The following is a 21,555-nucleotide window of genomic DNA, read 5'->3' as shown; positions in this document are numbered from 1 at the left end:
TGGCTAACACGGTGAAACCCCATCTCTACTAAAAAATACAAAAAATTAGCCGGGCGAGGTGGCGGGCGCCTGTAGTCCCAGCTACTCGGGAGGCTGAGGCAGGAGAATGGCGTGAACCCGGGAGGCGGAGCTTGCAGTGAGCTGAGATCCGGCCACTGCACTCCAGCCTGGGCGACAGAGCGAAACTCCGTCTCAAAAAAAAATAAAAATAAAAAAATAAAAAAATAAATAAATAAATTCAGTAATTATATCTAGTTCATTCTTGGATGGATGACAACCCAGATTGGATGTAGCAGCGTTCTCTTAACCAGTTTCCTGTTTTTTTTTTTGAGACGGAGTCTCGCTCTGTCGCCCAGGCTGGAGTGTAGTGGCCGGATCTCAGCTCACTGCAAGCTCCGCCTCCCGGGTTCGGGCCATTCTCCTGTCTCAGCCTCCTGAGTAGCTGGGACTACAGGCGCCCGCCACCTCGCCCGGCTAGTTTTTTGTATTTTTTAGTAGAGACGGGGTTTCACCGTGTTAGCCAGGATGGTCTCGATCTCCTGACCTAGTGATCCACCCGTCTCGGCCTCCCAAAGTGCTGGGATTACAGGCTTGAGCCACCGCGCCCGGCCCAGTTTCCTGTTAATCTACATTTCACCCCCAGTATTTCTCGAGAATGCAAATATGGCATTAAACATCTCCACACATAACTTTTTGTGTATATGTTTACTTATTTCTCTAGAATTCATGTCTAGAAGTGAAACTGCCGGGAGGAAGGATACATACTTTTAAAATGTCCAAGTTCCACTCTGATAGCGCTGAGAGGGCACACAACAGGTTTCAATGTACCTTGGATCAATATTATTAGTTTTTCTAACTCTTTGCTAATGTGATGGGGGAAAAAAAATGAATCCCCAATTTACACACGAGGAAAAGACCGCTTAAGGTTCAGGGACTGTCCACATAGCTGTCAAGTGCCAGAGCCGTAATTTGGCATTAAAGTGTCCGACTCCGGAGAGTCAAAGTTGGACACTGTGCTCTGTGTCCTGGGGCACGTCTGATGATCGCTGGGCCTTGCAATGCTGGCAGGCAGGCCTTCCTCTCCCCTTCTAGGCCTCTGGCCACTCCTGGCTGGCCGAAAGCCGGCTCTTCTCGATTACCGAGTGCCCCTCCTGAGAATAAGCCAGCATCGCCTAACCTCTTCAGCTCCGAAATGGCGGCCACCAGATCGCGAGCCCACGCCCCGGGGGCGGGGCCTGTGTTCAGGCCAGAGCGATGGATGCCCGAGCCAAGTTAGAAGTCGACTGCCAGGAGGGCTAGCGCAGAAGCGGAGAGCCGGTGGCGTCGCAGGTCGGGAGGACGAGCACCGAGTCGAGGGCTCGCTTGCCGTGGCCGCCCGAGAGTCTTAATCGCGGGCGCTTGGGCCGCCATCTTAGATGGCGGGAGTAAGAGGAGAACGATTGTGAGGTGGAAAGGGTTTTCTGCTGCATTCCTTGGGCCCCGAAAAGGGTCAGCTGGCCGGGCTTTGGGGCGCGTGCCCTGAGGCGCGGAGCGCGTGTGCTACGATGCGGGGGCTACTCGGGGCTCCGTCCCCTGGGCTGGGGACGCGCCGAATGTGACCGCCTCCCGCTCCCTCACCCGCCGCGGGGAGGAGGAGCGGACGAGAAGCTGCCACCGGACGACAGGACGTTGGGGCGGCCTGGCTCCCTCAGGTAGGTGGCAGGGGCCGGGTCGTGGATGCCGGGGGAGCCGGGCGGCGGGACTGAGGGACCGGCTTCCAGGGCGAGCGGGCCTGGGTGGCGCTGATGGAGCGGCCCCGCGGCTGCCGGGCGGAGGGCTTGGGCCAGGCCGCTGTCACCCCGGTTAGCGTTGGGCGGGGGCCCCGGAGTCCGGTGTCATGGCCGGCGAGCCTAGTTCCCACATCCCACTCAAATTTCCTTGTGTTTTGCGGAAACGTGCCAACGCCACCCCTGTGCCAGTGCGCATTCCTCATTATTTGGCAGTGGGAAAATCCGCCCAGAGTTGCCCCATGTCTGTTGTCACTTGGATGGGCCAATTCCTTTTCTCTTGGGCCGTCGATTGTGGGACCCAGGCTTGCACGCAACCTTTCTCTGGATACTTCAGTCAGGTGACACCCTTTTAGGGAGGACGTGAGGAATCGGGTAAGAGAGGAGGAAACTGGCCAGTGCCCTACCACAAAGTCACAGGGTTCTCTTCTTGGATATCAGGACTAGCCTTGGGTATCAGGACTCTGTGGGTTATTAATGAAAGTCTTGAGATGCTTATAGAGGATTGGCCTCAGGACGCTTTGGAACGAAGAGCCAGGGCTGCCTTTTGTGTGAAGCGAGAGCCGCCGGGACGCTTCAGCTCTGCAGCTGCTGAGGCTCTGCGAGCGAGTCGATACCCAAGAGAGAGGAGTTTGGACGTCGTGAGAGGCGAGGCGGCCGTGTTCATTCATTGTTCTCTTTCTAGGGCTCTGGGTGTGCCCCTGGTATTCATTCTGTGGTGGGAAGAAGGATAGGAACTTCTGTGTCTCCTTGAGGTGTGAACGGGTTCTAGGGGGTCACTTAATCGAAGTAGGAAATGAATTCAAGGCACGTTCATTGAACGTTTCTGCTTGCCTGGTCCTCTGTGGGCTGAGTGGAGAGATTCTGCCCTCCCTGCGCTCCTAAGGCGTGAAAACAATGCAGTGTGATAAGAATTGGCTTACCAAGTGTTGTGAGGATTTAGAACAGTTAGTTTTCCTTGGGGAGGAGTTGAGGAAGCTTCTATACTCGAGGAGACTTAAGCGTCGAGTTTTGAAAGACCGGTGAGTAAGTGCTCACCAGGTGAGGAGGAACTCAGGAAACAGCTGGTACAAAGGCTTAGAGACATGTGGGAGTTGGGATGAGTTTGGGGAGCAGCAAATTGCCTGGGGTGCAGGAAGGAAATGGTGAGAGATGAGAGAAAAATAAAAGTTGCTAGAATTGTGAGGGGATTTTGTTGTAGATGGTGAACTAATTGAATTTGGATTATTGTATATGATTTGCTGAATCTTTATTCTTGCTGATAGTTTTCTCCCTTTGTCGATGTTGAAGCTGATAGTGATTGAAAAGATTTAGTTTGTTAAACTTAATGACTTTTTAGTTTTTTTTATTTTTTCAGAACAATTCAAACTTTTTTTCTTTTCTTTCTTTTTTTTTTTTTTTTTAAAGGAACAGGATCTCACTCTGTCACCCAGGCTAGAGTGCAGTGACATGATCGTAGCTCAGTTGCAGCCTCTAATTCCTGGGCTTAAGCAGTTCTCCTGCCTTTGCCTCCTGAGTAGCTGGGACTACAGACAGGTGCTACCACACATGGCTAATTAAAAAAAAAAAATGAGTAGAGATGGAGTCTGACGGTGTTGCCTAGGCTGGTCTCAAACTCCTGGGCTCAGGTGATGTTCCTGCCTCCACCTCTCCCTCCCAACGTGCTTGCTGGAATTACAGGGGTGAGCCACTGGCCAGGCAGAACTTTTTTTTTTTTTTTTAATAATAGAGAGAGGGTTGCACTGTGTTGGCCAGACTGGTCTAAAAAGTATGCCTTTAGAGCAACCTTTCTGGAAAGGTTATATATTTGCTGATATGTATCGAAAGCCTGAAAAACATGCATAGCTTTTTACCTAGAAATTTGCCTTCCAGTAATTTATAATAAAAATGTGATAAGGTAGATTTTCAAAGATTTATAGTAGTGAAAGATTGGCAGCAACCCTAAATGTTCATCAGTGGTTGGTAAAATAAACATGTTTATTCAATCATCAAAAAAAAAAAAAAATAAAATAAAATAAAATAAAAAGTATGCCTTCAATAGAACTCTTGGGCTCAAGTGATCCTTCAGCTTCAGCCTCTCAAAGTGCTGAAATTACAGGTGTGATCCACTGCGCCTGGCCAGCAGAACATTTAATGTTTTGCACTTACACAGTGGTGAATGAATTGAACTCATATATTCCTGGGGATTCTTGCAAAAAATTCTCCTAAAGTTATACTTGCTCACAAAAATGTTAACTTTATAAATGTAAAACACTCTCCTAATATTTGTTTTATTATCCTATTATTTTTTATTTTTTTGAGACAGAGTCTCACTCTTTTGCCCAGGCTGGAGTGCAGTGGTGCGATCTCGGCTCACTGCAACCTCCGCCTCCTTGGTTCAAGCAGTTATCCTGCCTCACCGTCCCGAGTAGCTGGGATTACAGGCACACATCATCACGTCCGGCTGATTTTTGTATTTTTAGTAGAGATGGGGTTTCACTGTGTTGGCCAGGCTGGTCTCGAACTCCTGACCTCAAGTGATCTGCCCACCTCGGCCTCCCATGGCCTCGCTGGAATTACAGGTGTGAGCCACTGTGCCTGGCCTAAATTTTAAATATAAATAATGTACTCCCCAGTCTTACAGAAATTGGACGACTCTAGAAAACAAACATCCAAAAAATGTGTAGGATGTATTTTTAGTTTAATAAGTGTATTTTTTAAACTATTTCTTGGTATTGACTTCTTGGATAACAACCTGTTATAAAATCTTCATCCCCATAAACATAATTTTCCTAAAATAGGTATAATACTGTGATTAATGTTTATGCTAAAGTGACTATTACGGAATTAACAGACTTCAGTTGCAGTTCCTAAACCTTACTTTCGTTGTGATGATTATATACCACTGAAGAACATTCAGGATTATTTTGACTTGTTTTTACCCTTATCACTAAAGGGCTAAGCTGTTTAAAATGCAGCATAAACATTTGACCCAGTTGAATGCTGGGATACTTGGAAAAATAAACCTGTTACTGTTTCTGTACTAAAGGCTTATCTTTTAAAGATATGTGGTTTTTTTTTTAGTGCAGTGGCATGATCTTGGCTCACTGTAACCTCTGCCTCCTCCCGGGTTTAAGCATTCTCCTGCCTCAGCCTCCCAAGCAGCTGGGACTACAGGCACCTGCCACCACGCCTAGCCAATTTTTATATTTTTAGCAGAGACGGGGTTTCGCCATATTGGCCAGGCTGGTCTTGAACTCCTGATCCACCTGCCTTGGACTCGCAAAGTGCTGGGATTACAGGCGTGAGCCATCGTGCCTGACTGGTATGTGGTGTTTCGTGGTTATAAATTATAGTGGAATTCCTTTGTTAAAGTCTTGTCAGTAGTTGTAAAAACATCAGCCAGTTGTGGGGGCTCATGCCTGTAAGCCCAGCACTTTGGGAGGCCGAGGCTGGTGAATTGCTAGAGCTCAGGAGTTTGAGACCACCCTGGGCAACATGGTGAAAACCTGTCCCTACAAAAAATACATACACAAAAAAAGAAAAAATTAGCAGGGTATGGTGTAGTATGCCTGTAGTCCCAGCAACTTGGGAGGCTGAGGTGAAAGGATCACCTGAGCCCAGGGAGGTTGAGGTTCAGTGAGCCATGTTCATGTCACTGTACTTCAGTGTTGGCGACAGAGACCCTGTCTCAAAAAAAAAAAAAAGTGTGCCTTCAATAGAAGGCTTGAGCATATTTTATGGGATTTGGTTTAGCTGAAAAAAACAGTGAGAAGCAAATTAAGCTGGTAATTTCTGATGAAAAGTATCTAAAAGATGAAGAACGTTAAGCATCAAGTATTATATAACAGTTGCTCTGAGACTAGTTGCTTTTAGTTTATTCCATTTGTTTGCTCTGAAGATTAAACAACTTCTTGTAAGTTAAATTTGACTTTTCCAGAAGCACTGGAATATTTAGGAAATGAAAAATACAATTGATAACTTTAAACTACTATTTCAGGTAGTCTATTAGTAATAAATGTATGATTCTACATTTAAATTTCAGGTAAATCTTTGTTAGTAACCTACTGCCTAAAAAAATGTTACATGAGGGAGTACTTTTGTTTGCATGTTAGGAACATAATAGGCCATACATAATAATCTTGATCTTGGGAGGAGCTTGTTAGCCAAACAGCATGCCTTAATGTTGACTTGCAGAAGAGAATTTTAAATATTGCCTTTGAAAGGCAATGTACTAATGTGACAGTGAGGAGGTTTGTGAAACCATGAAATTGAGCTTTGACTTAGTTTTTTGTTTTTAAGTTATGCAGATCTTGGGAGTCATTTCTTCAAAACAAATGACTGTGAGGTGGAAAATTGCTTACCTTGAGTAAATTAATTGGAAAATCAGAGAACACTGGGTTTATTTAGAATGAGGTTGTTTAGGTCTTTTATTGGTATGTGTATGGGAGGGTAGAATTCCTAATTGCTCATCTGACTGGGTTCAAAATGTAATACTAGATATTTGTGTTGCAGTTCAGTCGATACTTTTGGTATGGGGCTAACTTATCTTGCCTGTAATTTTTTTTTTTTTTTTTTTTTTAAACGAAATCTGGTGCTATCACCCAGGCTGGAGTGCTGTGGTGCGATCTTGGCTCACTGCAACCTCTGCCTCCCAGGTTCAAGGGATTCTTATGCCTCAGCCTCCCGAGTAGCTGAGATTACAGGTGCCGGCCACCACGCCTGGCTGATTTTTGTATTTTTAGTAGAGACGAGAGTTCACCATGTTGGCCAGGCTGGTCTCGAACTCCTGACCTCAAGTGATCCACCCTCCTCGGCTTCCCAAAGTGCTGGCATTACAGGCTCGCCCAGGCATCTTGCCTTGTAATTCTCATGATAGTAATGGCTGGGTATTTTTTTCTTGCCTTAGAGTTGTAAGTAAAAATTCCTTAATTACACATTAAGGTTTCATCTTTTTTTTTTTTTTTTTTTTTTTTTTTTTTTTTTTTTGAGGCGGAGTCTCGCTCTGTCGCCCAGGCTGGAGTGCAGTGGCGGATCTCGGCTCACAGCAAGCTCCGCCTCCCGGGTTCCCGCCATTCTCCTGCCTCAGCCTCCCGAGTAGCTGGGACTACAGGCGCCGCCACCACGCCCGGCTAATTTTTTTGTATTTTTAGTGGAGACGGGGTTTCATTGTGTTAGCCAGGATGGTCTCGATCTCCTGACCTCGTGATCCGCCCGTCTTGGCCTCCCAAAGTGCTGGGATTACAGGCTTGAGCCACCGCGCCCGGCCTTAAGGTTTCATCTTTAATTTTACAATATGTGAGTCATTTTGTAACTTCTTTTCTCCCAGAATGACTTGCGTAGCTCTAAATGATTTTAGTTAATTTCAGATGTTTGCCTTTTTTCTAAAATGACCCCTAGAATCTCAGCTTAACCAAGGAAAATGTCAAGTGGGTGTTGTTTCTTTGTTACTGGTTTTGGCCTAGACTATCTAAAGTTCGGCAAATTACTCACAAAGTATGTTAACTGGCATCACATTCCAATCAGTGCACATAGTATTTTTTGAGGAACACTTGACACATGGTTTTATTTTTAGACCAGATTCTAAGGAATTTTACTGGGTGGGGATTAACAATCCTAAAGCTAGTTTACAGTTTTAAAATCTTTATGATTTAGAAGTTGTTTACTTTTTTTGTTGATAAGTGGGAAGCAGCAGGCAGTGGCAATCAATTTTTTGTTTGTTTGTTTTTGTTTTTGAGATGGAGTTTCATTCTCGTTGCCCAGGCTGGAGTGCAGTGGCACGATCTTGACTCACCACAGCCTCTGCCTTCTGGGTTCAAGTGATTCTCCTGCCTCAGCCTCCTGAGTAGCTGAGATTACAGGCATGTACCACCACGCCTGGCTAATTTTGGATTTTTAGTAGAGACAGGGTTTCACCATGTTGGTCATGCTGGTCTCAAACTCCCTACCTCAGGTGATCCGCCTGCCTCAGCCTTCCAAAGTGCTGGGATTACAGACGTGAGCCACCACACCCAGCCCTCACGTAACTTTTATGATAGTATGTTCTTATAATTGTTCTATTTTATTATTAATTATAATTAATCTCTTACTGTGCCTAATTTATATGTTAAACTTGATTATGGGTATGTATGTATAGGAAAAAACATAGTATATACAGTATAGTATACTGTTTTTGTTTTCAGGCATTCATTGGTAGTCTTGGAACATATTCCCTGTGGATATAGGGGGCGCTGCTATATGATGGAATGTTACTTAGTAATAAAACGAAAGGATGTATTGATGTATACTACAACATGGAAGAACCTTGAAAACATGCTAAGTAAAACCATGCAGGAAAGACCACATATTGAATTATGCCGTTTATATAAAATGTCCAGAATAGGAAAATCCTTGGTGACAGAAAGTAGATTAGGGGTTGAGGGATGTAGGGAATGGTCAGTGACTGTGATGGGTTTTTTTTTTTTTTTTGGGGGGGGTGATAAAAGCGTTTTGCAGTTATGGAGATAGATCCACAACTGTGAATATAATAAAAGCCATTTAATTGTGCACTTTTTTTTTTTTTTTTTTTGAGATGGAGTTTCGCTCTTGTTGCCCAGTGGAGTGCAATGGTGCACGATCTCAGCTCACTGCAACCTCTGCCTCTTGAGTTCAAGCGATTCTCCAGCCTCAGCCTCCTGAGTAGCTGGGATTACAGGCATGCTCCCCCATGCCCAGCTAATTTTGTATTTTTAGTAGAGACAGGGTTTCTTCATGATGGCACCATCGAGACTGGTCTCGAACTCCTGACTTTAGGTAATCCGCCTACCTCAGCCTCCCAAAGTGCTGGGATTACAGGTATGAGCCACTGCGCCTGGCCCCTGCCTGGAAATTCTTAAGAATTAAATATTGTTGGCCGGGCGTGGTGGCTCAAGCCTGTAATCCCAGCACTTTGGGAGGCCAAGACGGGCGGATCACGAGATCAGGAGATCGAGACCATCCTGGCTAATACGGTGAAACCCCGTCTCTACTAAAAAATACAAAAAACTAGCCGGGCGAGGTGATGGGCGCCTGTAGTCCCAGCTACTCGGGAGGCTGAGACAGGAGAATGGCAGGAGCCCGGGAGGCGGAGCTTGCAGTGAACTGAGATCCGGCCACTGCACTCCAGCCTGGGCGACAGAGCAAGACTCCGTCTCAAAAAAAAAAAAAAAAAAAGAAATATTGTTTACAAGTAAAAATATTGTTTTCTTTGAGTAATAAGGTCACATACCACAAAATTTAAAGGATATAGAAAGTTATGTTGTGTATAGTAATTCTATGTTCCCCTTTGTTGTCTAGCTACCCAGCGTCCTTTCACGGAGGGAAATATGAATTCTTATATATCATATCCTATTTTGTGACAATACAAGAATATTTAAGGGTAGATGTGCTGGCCTTATTTTCTTGCTCAGATCTTCCAGGCTCTCCCTGGATACCAGACGAAGTATATACAATTCTTGCCTCTGTGTCTTACTTACATTGCTTTCTCACAGTATAATATGTTTAGTGGAAATCAAAAGCCAGTATTTTAAGCCTCTGTTAGGTGCAGGCCAGTGCACTTGGTGCAGCATAAGGCAAGTTCCTACCTTCAAGGACCTTATCTAATTGAGAGAGGCTGACATTTCCTTACTTTTATCTATTCCTCTCCCCGCCCCCGTCGAGAGGACGTTTCACTCTTGTCACGAAGGCTGGAGTACAGTGACGTGATCTTGGCTCACTGCAACCTCTGTCTCCCGGATTCAAGTGATTCTCCTGTCTCAGCCTCCCAAGTAGCAGGGATTACAGGCACCTGCCACCACGCCCGGCTAAACTTTGTATTTTTGGTAGAGATGGGGTTTCACCATGTTGGCCAGGCTGGTCTCGAACTCTTGACCTCAGATGATCCACCCGTCTTGGCCTCCCAAAATGCTGGGATTACAGGCGTGAGCCACCGCAGTGGCCAGGTTGAATTTTTTGTATAGATGTCTTATGTCTCTGTTTAAAAGTAGGTCATGTCTTTTTCTTAGATATTTCCAGTGGGGCATATCTTACTCTTGTTTATATATCTCCAGTTTTTAAAACCTTGTCTTACACAGCAAACATTAATCAGAGGTTAATCACTTATGGATTTATTTTCACTACTGCCATCTCTACAAAATGCTTACAGTAAAGAGGCGATACTTACTAAATTCAAACTTAGAACTTTGTAACTTAGGACCTATCTGTTGTAGGAGCTACCTTGCTTAAGCTTCTCCCTCTATTGGGCATTATATGTAGAGTGCTCTAGGTTCTGCCTGCTAGCGCCTTGATGGCATTTGCCTGCTTTATCTGCTCGCTGACTCTTTAGCTCAAGCAGCTGTTACCATGCTGGCTATTTCCTTTTGCATTCATAGGTTTTAGATAGGGAATAAAGTTATACCCAGGGAGAATGGGGGGATAAATAATACTCTACCGTTTTTGACCTTAGTCTGGTGTAGAATTGTAGTGTGATTTTGAAAGGAGAGATTGTGATTTCCCTGGCTAGTATTACCTAGTATTGCTTGACAATGCAAAATGGACCCCTAGGCTGTCTTATGTAAGTTGGAGGAGTAGGGGTTTGGAGATGGTGTGTGTGTGTGTGTATCTACAATCCAGTGACATTTAACAACATTCACAGTGTCTTAAAACTATCCCCACTACCTGTTTCCAGAACCTTTTCATTACTTCAAACAGAAACAGTACTCGTTAAGCAAGAACCCCTCATTCCTCACTATGCCCAGTTCCTCGTAACCCCTATTCTACTTTCTCTTTACAAATTTGCCTGTTCCAGGTACTTCACGTAAGGGGAGTCATACGCTGTCTGTCCTTTTTTGTCTGACTAAACTTAGCACATTTTTTGGGTTTATCCATGTGGTGGTGGCGTGTATTAGTATTTTATTCCTCTTTGTGGCTGAATAATACTTCATTGTATGAATATATCATTTTATCTCATCAGTGATGGACACTTGGATTATTTCCACCTTTTGGTTGTTGTGAATAATGCTGCAGTGAACATTGGTGTACAAGTATCAGTTTGAGCCCCTGCTTTCAGTGCCTTAGGGTATATGCATAGGAATAGAATTACTGGATCATATGGTAATTCTGTGTTTACTTTTTGAGGAACTGCAAACTGTTTTACACAGTGACTGCACCATTTTACATTTCCCACCAGCAAAGCATAAGAGTTCCAGTTTTGCCGCATCTTTTCCAACACTTGTTATTTTTTCTTTTTTAATTTTTTTGTTTTTCTTTTTTAATTTTTAAAATAACAATCCTGGGCCGGGCACGGTGGCCCATGCGTGTAATCCCAGCACTTTTGGAGGCCGAGGCAGGCGGATTACCTGAGGTCAGGAGTTTGAGACCAGCCTGGCCAACATGGTAAAACCCCGTCTCTACTAAAAATACAAAAAAAAATTCGCTGGGCGTGGTGACACATGCCTGTAATCCCAGCTAGTTGAGAGACTGAGGCAGGAGAATAGCTTGAACCCGGGAGGCAGAGGTTGCAGTGAGCTGAGATCGCGCCATTGCACTCCATGAGAGTGAGTCTCAAAAATAAATAAATAAAGTAACAATCCTAATGACTGTGAAGTGGTTGTAGGCTTTTCTTTTTGCATTTTAAAAAATTATTATTTTTACTATTTTAGAGATGGGGGGAGTCTCACTATGTTTACCAGGTTAGTCTTGAACTCCTGGCGTCAATTGATCCTCCCATTTTAGCCTGCCAAAGTACTGGGATTACAGGCATGAGCTACTGTGCCTGGCCCTCCTTTGCTTCGTATTGCTACTTAGATCTAGTGGGCAAAACAGAACCTTTGGATTTGACTATATTTGGATCTCATGGGGTTTTTCCTCCCTCTTAAACCTGTGTATAATGTTTTTCAAAGAGATAAATTAATTACACAATTAATGACATCTTTTTAAAAAGAACACTGTTTTCTTTCATCCTTGTGAGGTGTAAGAAGAAAAATAAGCAGAAAAAGAATAAAGTTTTTCTGTAAATTGATAAATATAGTTGTAGTTACTTTATACTCATACCTTTTCTTTGTGTTGTGAGTGACAGAGTCTCACTCTGTCGCCCAGGTTGGAGTGCAGTAGTGTGATCTCCGCTCACTGTAGCCTTGACCTCCCAGGCACAAGCCATCTTCCCTCCTGAACCTCCTGAGTAGCTGGAACTACAGGTGTGTGCCACCACACTCAGCTAATTTTTGTAATTTTTGTAGAGATGGGGTTTTGCCATATTGCCCAGGCTGATGTCAAACTGCTGAGCTCAAGCAATCCTCCCGCCTTGGCCTCCCAAAATGCTGGGATTGTAAGCATGAGCCACTGTGCCCGGCCTCTCATACTCTTTTATTCTAAAATGTATTTAGGGCCAGCCTCTGTGGCTCATGCCTGTAATCCCAGCACTTTGGGAGGCGAAAGAGGGAGGATTGCTTGAGCCCAGGAGTTTGAAACCAGCCTGGGCAACATAGTGAGACCCCCCCATCTCTAAAATAGTAAAAATAATAATAACCGAAAATACTAGTCAGGCATGTGGTATGCATCTGTAGTTCTAGCTACTTGGTAGGCTGAGGAGAGAGGATTGCTTGAGTCCAGGAGTTGGAGGCTGCAATAAGTTATGATTGTGCCATGGTGCTCTAGCCTTGGCAACAGAGCAAGATGCTGTCTCTCGAAAAAAAAAAATAAAAAGAAAAGATGAATAGTCTGTCTGAAATGGCCAGCAATCGCAGCTGCTGACCTGTATCTACTGTATAAGTCAAGCAGTTCAACTTTCTATTATAATGTCATGATTTTTCTTTGCTTCTTGGGAGCGCTTCCAGCATCACTTGTGGCACTTCATATGGGACTCATGGTGTTATTCAGAGTTTATGGTATTGTACTGTAGATGATGGAAAAATACAGAAGACCCATGAGAGACCACTTTTTTTTTTTTTGGAGACATAGTCTGGGTCTGTCGCCCAGGCTGGAGTGCAATGGCGTGATCTCAGCTCTCCTCTGCCTCCTGGGTTCAAGGGATTCTCCTGCCTCAGCCTCCCTAGTAGTTGGGATTGCAGGCCCTCACTACTACGACTGGCTAATGTTTATATTTTTAGTAGAGACGGGGTTTCATCATGTTGGACAGGCTGGTCTCGAACTCCTGACCTCAAGTGATCCACCAGCTCGGCCTCCCAAAGTGCTGGGATTACAGGAATGAGCCAATGTGCCTAGCCAAGAAATACCACTTTTTACTGCAATAGGAAATTTACTGGAGAGACCAACTGCTCACAGGGACACAAGGCCTTTTAAGTGGATACTTGCAACTTGTAACACTTGAGTTCACTGCAATAGTAAGAAGAGGTGGCTATGAAATTACTATAGTAATATAGTGTGTACAACAGGTTTGTTTTGTTTTGAGGCAAGGTCTTACTCTGTCACCCAGGCGTGCAGTGGCAAGATCTCAGCTCACTGCAACCTCCGCCTCCCAGGTTCAAGCGATTCTCCTGCCTCAGCCTCCCAAGTAACTGGGATTACAGGCTTGTGCCACTAAGCCCAGCTAATTTTTGTATTTTTGGTAGAGATGGGGTTTTACTCTGTTGCCCAGGGTGGTCTCAAACTCCTGGCCTTGAGCGATCTACCTCCGTCAGCTTCCCAAAGTGCTGGGATTATAGGCATGAGCTATCTCACCCAGCCAACATCAGTTAATTTTGTGCAGTTATTTATTTATTTATTTATTTATTTATTTATTTATTTTTGAGATGGAGTCTCACTCTGTTGCCCAGGCTGGAATGCAGTGGCTTAATCTTGGCTCACTGCACTCGCTGCAACCTCTACCTCCTGGGTTCAAGTGATTCTCCTGCCTCAGTCTCCCGAGTAGCTGCACAACACCTGGCTAATTTTTTGTATTTTTAGTAGAGACAGGGTTTCACCATGTTGGATGGGCTGATCTTGACCTCCTGACCTCCAATGATCTACCCGCTTTTGCCTCCCCAAGTGCTAGGATTACAGATGTGAGCCACTGCACCTGGCTGCAGTTATTTAATATACTGCATCTTAACATTTGTTTACATTTCTCTCAACTGCGAATGTGTGTCTGTGCAAATGGTGTTATATGGTCTGTAAGTGTATGCATAAGTTTTGATTTTTTTTTTTTTTTTTTTTCTGAGACCAAGTCTAGCTCTGTCGCCCAGGCTGGAGTGCAGTGGTGCAAACTTGGCTCACTCCAGCCTCTGCCTCCTGGGTTCAAGTGATTCTCTTGCCTCAGCTTCCCGAGTGGCTGAGGTTACAGGCACCCGCCACCACGCCCAGCTAATTTTTGTATTTTTAGTAGAGACATGGCTTCACTGTGTTGGCCAGGCTGTTCTCAAACTACTGACCTTATGATCCCGCCCACCTTAGCCTCCCAAAGTGCTGGGGAAAAAAATCCACATATAAGTGGACCTGCACAGTTCAGTGCGTGTTGGGAAGGGTCAACTGCATATTGAGTGAAAACAGCACTAAAATATGTTAAGTAAGACCTCATATTTTTTGAAGAAAAATATTTACAATATGTATCTGTGCATGGAAAATACGGAGTCAGGGCAAGGTAGAGCATGCCTATAATCCCAGCACTTTGTGAGGCTGAGGCAGGAGGATCACTTGAGCCCAGGAGTTTGAGACCAACCTGGGCACCATAGCAAGCCCTCATCTCTACAGAAAGAAAACAAAAACAAAAAAACAAAATTTAACTGGGCCTGGGTACACCTGTAGTTCTAGCTACTTGAGAGGTTGAGGTGGCAGGATCACTTGAGGTCAGGAAGTTGAGGCTGTGGTGAGCCATGATCTTCCTTCTCACTGCACTCCAGTTTGGGCAACAGAGTGAGATCCTGTCTCAAAAAAAAAAAAGACTGGATACATGTCTACAAATGTTCACATTTGTCATCTATAGGTTATTTTAAGCTTTTGGTATTTTTCCATAGTTTTGGGGTTTTATTTTTATTATTATTATTATTATTTGGCGCGATCTCGGCTCACTGCAACCTCTGCCTTCCGGGTTCAAGTGATTGTCTGTCTCAGCCTCCCGAGTAGCTGGAATTACAGGAACCCGCCACCATACCAGGCTAATTTTTGTATTTTTAGTAGAGACGGGGTTTTACCATCTTGGCCAGGCTGGTCTTGAACACCTGACCTCATGATCCACCCACCTCAGCCTCCCAAAGTGCTGGGATTACAGGTGTGAGTCTCTGCACACGGCTTATTTTTGTTTATTATTATTATTATTTTTTGAGATGGAGTCTTGCTCTGTCTCCCAGGTTGGAGTGCAGTGGCGTGATCTTGACTCACTGCAGACTGCCTCCTGGGTTCAAGCGATTCTCCTGCCTCAGCCTCCTGAGTAGCTGGGATTACAGGTACTCATCACCCTGCCTGGCTAATTTTTTGTATCATTTATTTATTTATTTATTTTTTTGAGACGGAATTTCGCTCTTGTTGCCTAGGCTAGAGTGCAGTGGTGCAATCTCGGCTCACCATAACCTCCACCTCCTGGGTTCAAGCGATTCTCCTGCCTCAGCCTCCTGAGTAGCTGAGATTACAGGCATGCGCCACCACGCCTGGCTAATTTTGTATTTTTAGTAGAGACGGGGTTTCACCACGTTGGCCAGGCTGGTGTCAAACTCCTGACCTCAAGTGATTCACCTGCCTCGGCCTCCCAAAATGCTGAGATTACAGGCATGAGCCACCGTGCCCGGCTTGTATTTTAAATTTGTTTTCCTCCCTCTTGAACATGTATTCTGTGATCAATTCGTGTATCTTTTTTTTTTTTTTTTTTTTTTTTGAGACCAAGTCTCCCTCTATTGCCCAGGCTAGGGTGCAGTGGTGCGATCTCAGCTCACTGCAACGTCTGCCTCCCGGGTTCCAGCAATTCTCGTGCCTCAGCCTCCTGAGTAGCTGGAATTAAAGGTGTGCACCACCACATCCGGCTAATATAGATGGTTACTTTTTGAAATTTCTTTGGTAAGATGTAAACATGGGGGAATACGTCTTCTCTTGAGGACACATCTCTGCCCAAATGAGTGATGCCAGTGTATAGAATGAATGATTCACTTATATTCTGTGTCCTTATCTTTGAGGAGGGCTAATTTTTTTTTAACCACTTGTTGAATATGCAAGATTTACTATGAAAATTAATGCCTTTAGTGTGAAAGAGAAATTAGTGTTGAAATTGTTAGTGTTTCCAGGTGATTTTTTCTCCCTTCCTTCCTACTTCATTATGTAGCTTTTTTTTTTTGCTCTTTTTTTTTCTTTTTTTTTTTAAACTCCACTGTTACTTGGCCATCTGAATAATCATTCCTAAACCATATTTTATTTGTACATTGTGTGTTATGGTACTTGTGTTAATGATGTACTTTGAATACAGGTCTGTTTATTTTAAAAATCAGCAGTTGCTGACTAGATGAAGAAAACAATGATTGATTTGAAGGTGAAAAGAAAAACAGGTTAAAAAAGAGTCCAGACAAATTGATTTAAAATGAAAACAATTTCAAAGCTCATTTGTGGTGAGAGTTAAAAATAAAGTTGGCTCCAGGTATGGTTTGTGGAACTGATTGTTTTAGCATAATTGTTTTTGAACTAGCTCATTTTAAACTTGCATTTTTAAAGTTACACTTTTAAAATGATGGAGTCTGTTTTATAAACGTATACAGCCCCTGCTAACTTTTAGAAGAATAGAGTGGCTTATTTCTTCATGTGTGTTTATTCTGGGCTGTCATCTGATGAAGTTACCAGTTTGTGGTCAGAAATTGAGAAAGAGGAGTGAGGAAACTCAAAATATTGACACATACACATCACCTTGCAGTGCATGAGAGTGCCCTTTTGGACTGGTTAGGAAACTAGCATTTGAGCATATTTGTTCAGCAGAAACTTTTTGTGTGTGAAAGTTATTTTTTTCCAGTGTTGTGACCACTTGAAATTTATTTGTTTTTGTTTAAGACAGGGTTCTCACTCTGTTGCTTAGGCTGGAATGCAGTGGCACAATCATGGCTCACTACAACCTGGACCTCCCTGGGCTCAGGTGATCCTCCCACTGCAGCCTCCTGAGTAGCTGGGACTACACGTGTGCTACACCATGCGTGGCTGATTTTTTGTAGAGATGGGGTTTCTCCATGTTGTCCAGGCTGATCTCAAGCTCCTAGGCTCAAGCAGTCCGCTTGCCTCAACCTCTCAAACTGCTGAGATTACAGGGGTGAGCCACCACGCCTGGCCTGAATTTTTTTTTAAAGAACAAAATGCTGGGAGGCCAAGGTGGGCAGATCACGAGGTCAGGAGATCAAGACCGTCTGGCTAACACGACAAAACCCTGTCTCTACTAAAAATATAAAAGATTAGCCAGGCATGGTGGTGGGTGCCTGTAGTCCCAGCTGCTCAGGAGGCTGAGGCAGGAGAATTGCATGAACCCGGGAGACGGAGCTTGCAGTGAGTGGAGATTGCGCCACTGCACTCCAGCTTGGGAGACAGAGCGAGACTCTGTCTCAAAATAAAAAAAAATAATAAATAAATAAAGAGGAAGAAACCAAGTGGATAGAGAGATGGAGTAAATACCCTAAATATAGACCGTGTATTTAATGGAAGATTAAGAGGATTATCTAGGGTAATTTTGGCTCTATTCTATCTTCACTGTAGAAATTTTTTTTTTTTTTTTTTTTTTTTTTAAATGGATTCTTACTTTCTCACCAGGCTGGAGTACAGTGGTGTGATCTCGGCTCACTGCAACCTCCACCTCCCAGGTTCAGATGATTCTCCTGCCTCAGTCTCCCGAGTAGCTGGGACTACAGGCGTGTGCTACCACGCCCAGCTGATTTTTTGTATTTTTAGTAAAGAAGGAGTTTCACTGTGTTAGCCGGGATGGTCTTGATCTCCTGACCTTGTGATCCACCCAGCGTGGCCTCCCAAAGTATTGGGATTACAGGCGTGAGCCACCATGCCTGGCCAGAAATTTTTTTTTTTTTTTGAGACAGAGTCTCAAGTCTCCAGGGCTGGACTGCAGTAGTGAGATTATAGTTCACTGCAGCCTTGACCTCCTGCGCTCAAGCAACCCTCCCACCTCAGCCTCCCAAGTAGCAGAAACCACAGGCGCCTGCCACTATGCCTGGCTGGGTTTTAATTTTTTGTAGAGATAGAGATCTCACTATGTTGCCCAGACTGGTTTCAAACTCTTGAGCTTAAACCATTCTTCTGCCTCGGCCTCCCAAAGTGTTGGGATTACAGTGAGCCACTGTGCCCGGCCTAGTTTATTTCATTGCTATTTCTCCTCAATATTCCCAATCTATTTTCTAATCTTTTGATTTATCAGAAAGATACTTATAGTGTTAGAATATTTTAGTTAAATGATTAAAATATAAGCTGAGGCAGGGTGCGGTGGCTGGTGCCTGTAATCCTAACACTTTGGGAGGCCAAGGTGGCGGATCACCTGAGGTCAGGAGTTCGAAACTAGCCTGGCCAACATGGTGAAACCCTGTCTACTAAAAATACAAAAAAATTAGCCGGATATGGTGGTGGTAGCCTGTAATCCCAGCTACTCAGGAGGCTGAGGCAAGAGAATCACTTGAACCCCAGAGGCGGAGGTTGCAGTGAGCCGAGATCACGCCACTGCACTCCAGCCTGGGTGACAGAGCGAGACTCCATCTCAAAATAAATAAATAAATAAATAAATAAATAAATGTAAACTGGCATTCACTTCAAATAAAATGTTGTATATAATTAATAGAACTACCTTTAAGAACAATGAAACAGGATATTTTATATTTCTCTTAAGCATTAAGCAGCTTTAAGTTATACATAGTATTTGGTGTATTTTCTTTTGTATTTGATATTCTGTCGCCCAGGCTGGAGTGCGGTGGCATGATCTTGGCTCACTGCAACGTCTGCCTCCCGGATTCAAGTGATTCTTCTGCCTCAGCCCCCCAAGTAGCTCGGATTACAGGCCCGTGCCACCATGCCCTGCTAATTTTTGTGTTTTTAGTAGAGGTGCGGATTCAGCATGTTGCTCAGGCTGATCTCGAACTCTTGGCCTCAAGTGATCCACTCACCTGGGCCTCCCAAAGTCCTGGGATTACAAGTGTGAGCCACTGCACTGGCCTGATACTAAATCTTGCCTTCTGTCTCCTTTCTTAGAGAAATAAGAAACTTTTTGAGGAAATGATAAGTGCAGGTAGATACGAGAGAGAGATTTTCCAAAAAGTTGAGTTGGTTAATGCGGTGATTTAGGACTGTGCTGATGTCATTTACAAGGTTCTAAATTATAGACTAATGGGTAAAATATCTAGAATTGTCCCACATAGGGTCTACAGAGGATCTCTGAGAATCTGGAGACAATTTACAAAGAGTAAATGAATAAGGTAGTGTATTGTTAATATGGGGAAATACAGATTTCCCTAAGTAATGTGAGAGTTAAACATAGGTTTTTCACAGGTGTCCTGTGCTTTGGAACCTGGGATTTAATTTTTGGAATACAGCAACAGTGATTAAGAGCTTTAGACATTGAACTCAGAAAAATTCAGGCTGGAGGTTTAAGAGCTATCTAGAAGAGTTTCTAATTATTGTATTTTATTTAGTTAGTTAATTTTTTGTAGAGTGAAAGTCTCACTATGTTGCCCAGGGGGCTAGTCTTGAACTCCTGGGCTCAAGCGGTCCTCATGCCTTGGCCTCCGCAAGTGTTGGGATTAAGCCACTGCACCCAGCCAGAGTTCCTGATTGTTGTAATGAATAGAACACCTTTTTTTTTTTTTTTTTTTTTTTTTTAAGATGGAGTTTTTATCTTGCCACCCAGGCTATAGTACAATGATGCAATCTTGGCTCACTGCAATCTCTGCCTTCCATGTTCAAGTGATTCTCCCTGGCTCAGCCTTGAGAGTAGCTGGGATTACAGGCACCTGCCACTATACCTAGCTAATTTTTGTATTTTCAGTAGAGACGGGGTTTCACCATGTTGGCCAGGCTGGTCTTGGCCAGGCCAAGTGATCTGCCTGCCTTGGCCTCCCAAAGTGCTGGAATTATAGGCGTGAGCCACCGTGCCTGGCACTAGAACATCATTTCTAATCAATTTCTGATATATTTCAATCATATAATTGTTGCTTATTTAACAAACAATAATAAGTAACATTTACCATCTCAGGTGTAAAGCTGTGTGCTTCCCATATATTAATCCTCACATACTAAGAAATATGTCAAGTAGGGAGAAAGAAACACAGGTAAATCTTAAGCTTCAGATGTCAGTAAGGAAAATGCTGTTTAAAAATACAGGCAACTGGCGAGGAAAGTGCTGTTTAAAAATGCAACTGCCGAGCGTGGTGGCTCACACCTGTAATCCCAGCACTTTGGGAGACTGAGGCGGGTGGATCATGAGGTCAGGAGATTGAGACCATCCTGGCTAATATGGTGAAACCCTGTCTTTACTAAAAATACAAAAAATTAGCCGGGCATGGTGGCGGGCACCTGTGGTCCCAGCTACTCTGGAGGCTGAGGCAGGAGAATGGCGTGAACCCAGGATATGGAGCTTGCAGTGAGCCAAGATCGCATCACTGCACTCCAGCCTGGGCGACACAGCAAGACTCTGTCTCAAAAAAAAAAAAAAAAATACAGGCAACTGCCGGTGGGGCGCGGTGGCTCACATCTGTAATCCCAGCACTTTGGGAGGCTGAGGCAGGCGGATCACGAGGTCAGGAGATCGAGACCATGGTGAAACCCTGTCTCTACTAAAAAACAGAAAAAAATTAGCCGGGCGCGGTGCGGGCGCCTGTAGTCCCAGCTACACGGGAGGCTGAGGCAGGAGAATGGCGTGAACCCGGGAAGTGGACCTTGCAGTGAGCTGAGATTGCGCCACTGCACTCCAGTCTGGGCAACAGAGCAAGACTCTGTCTCAGAAAAATTTAAAAAAAAATACAGGCAACTGGCCGGGCGCAATGGCTCACACCTGTAATCCTAGTGCTTTGGGAGGCTGAGGCGGGTGAATCTCCTGAGGTCAGGAGTTTGAGACCAGCCTGGCCAACATGATGAAACCCCATCTCTATTAAAAATACAAAATATTAGCTGGGCATGGTGGCACCTGCCTGTAATCCCAGCTACTCAGGAGGCTGAGGCAGGAGAATCGCTTGAACCTGGGTGGCGCAGGTTGCAGTGAGTGGAGATCATGCCATCGCACTCCAGCCTGGGCAACAAGAGGAAAACTCGATCTCAAAACAACAACAACAACAACAAAGGGCACCTTAATGTGTTCAGGTTGTTATGCCAGATACAGACTTTGTAAGCTCTTGCTACCAGTTCCTCCTCTTCCCTCTGCTTTCAAACCAAGGGGAAACTCAGGGCAGCCAGATAATACTACAACAGAATTTTCACTCTAGGGCATTGCTTAGGTTATTTTGATGTGTAGGAATTCCTTTGTATTGCCTAACATTCACAATTAATGTCATGATTTGTAGTTGAGCAGTCTTCTAATTACATGGAGAATTTATTTTATTTATTTATTTATTTATTTATTTTTATTTTTTTTTGAGACGGAGTCTCGCTCTGTCGCCCAGGCTGGAGTGCAGTGGCGTGATCTCGGCTCACTGCAAGCTCTGCCTCCAGGGTTCACGCCATTCTTCTGCCTCAGCCTCCCAAGTAGCTGGGACTACAGGCGCCCGCCGCCACGCCCGGCTAATTTTTTGCATATTTAGTAGAGACGGGGTTTCACTGTGTTAGCCAGGATGGTCTCAATCTCCTGACCTCGTGATCCACCTGCCTCGGCCTCCCAAAGTGCTGGGATTACAGGCGTGAGCCACTGCGCCCGACCTTATTTTATCTATTTATTACC

The 21,555-nt window shown here is 44.3% G+C and overlaps 1 protein-coding gene across 35 annotated transcripts in view; it reads left to right on the top strand.

Moving 5' to 3' along the window:
* The first annotated feature begins 1,324 nt into the window (after positions 1-1,324).
* The window catches only part of RAF1 (Raf-1 proto-oncogene, serine/threonine kinase), an 83,208-nt gene continuing 62,977 nt past the window's right edge, over positions 1,325-21,555 (top strand). For 21 of the 35 annotated variants that reach the window (XM_077990049.1, XM_015130206.3, XM_028843092.2 and 18 more), the window contains exon 1: positions 1,387-1,691. The gene's annotated coding sequence lies outside the window, so the exon portion shown is untranslated. Of the gene's footprint in view, positions 1,692-1,997; positions 2,142-2,173; positions 2,522-2,715; positions 2,789-3,173; positions 3,395-4,829; positions 5,071-21,555 lie in introns of those variants that run through there. The other 14 variants (XM_077990025.1, XM_077990037.1, XM_077990045.1 and 11 more) reach the window with 8 other exon arrangements.

Source organism: Macaca mulatta, chromosome 2, assembly GCF_049350105.2.
Source record: "Macaca mulatta isolate MMU2019108-1 chromosome 2, T2T-MMU8v2.0, whole genome shotgun sequence".
Lineage (NCBI taxonomy): Eukaryota > Metazoa > Chordata > Mammalia > Primates > Cercopithecidae > Macaca > Macaca mulatta.
The sequence above is the reverse complement of the archived record's forward strand: the minus strand, read 5'-3'. Positions and strand labels throughout refer to the sequence as shown.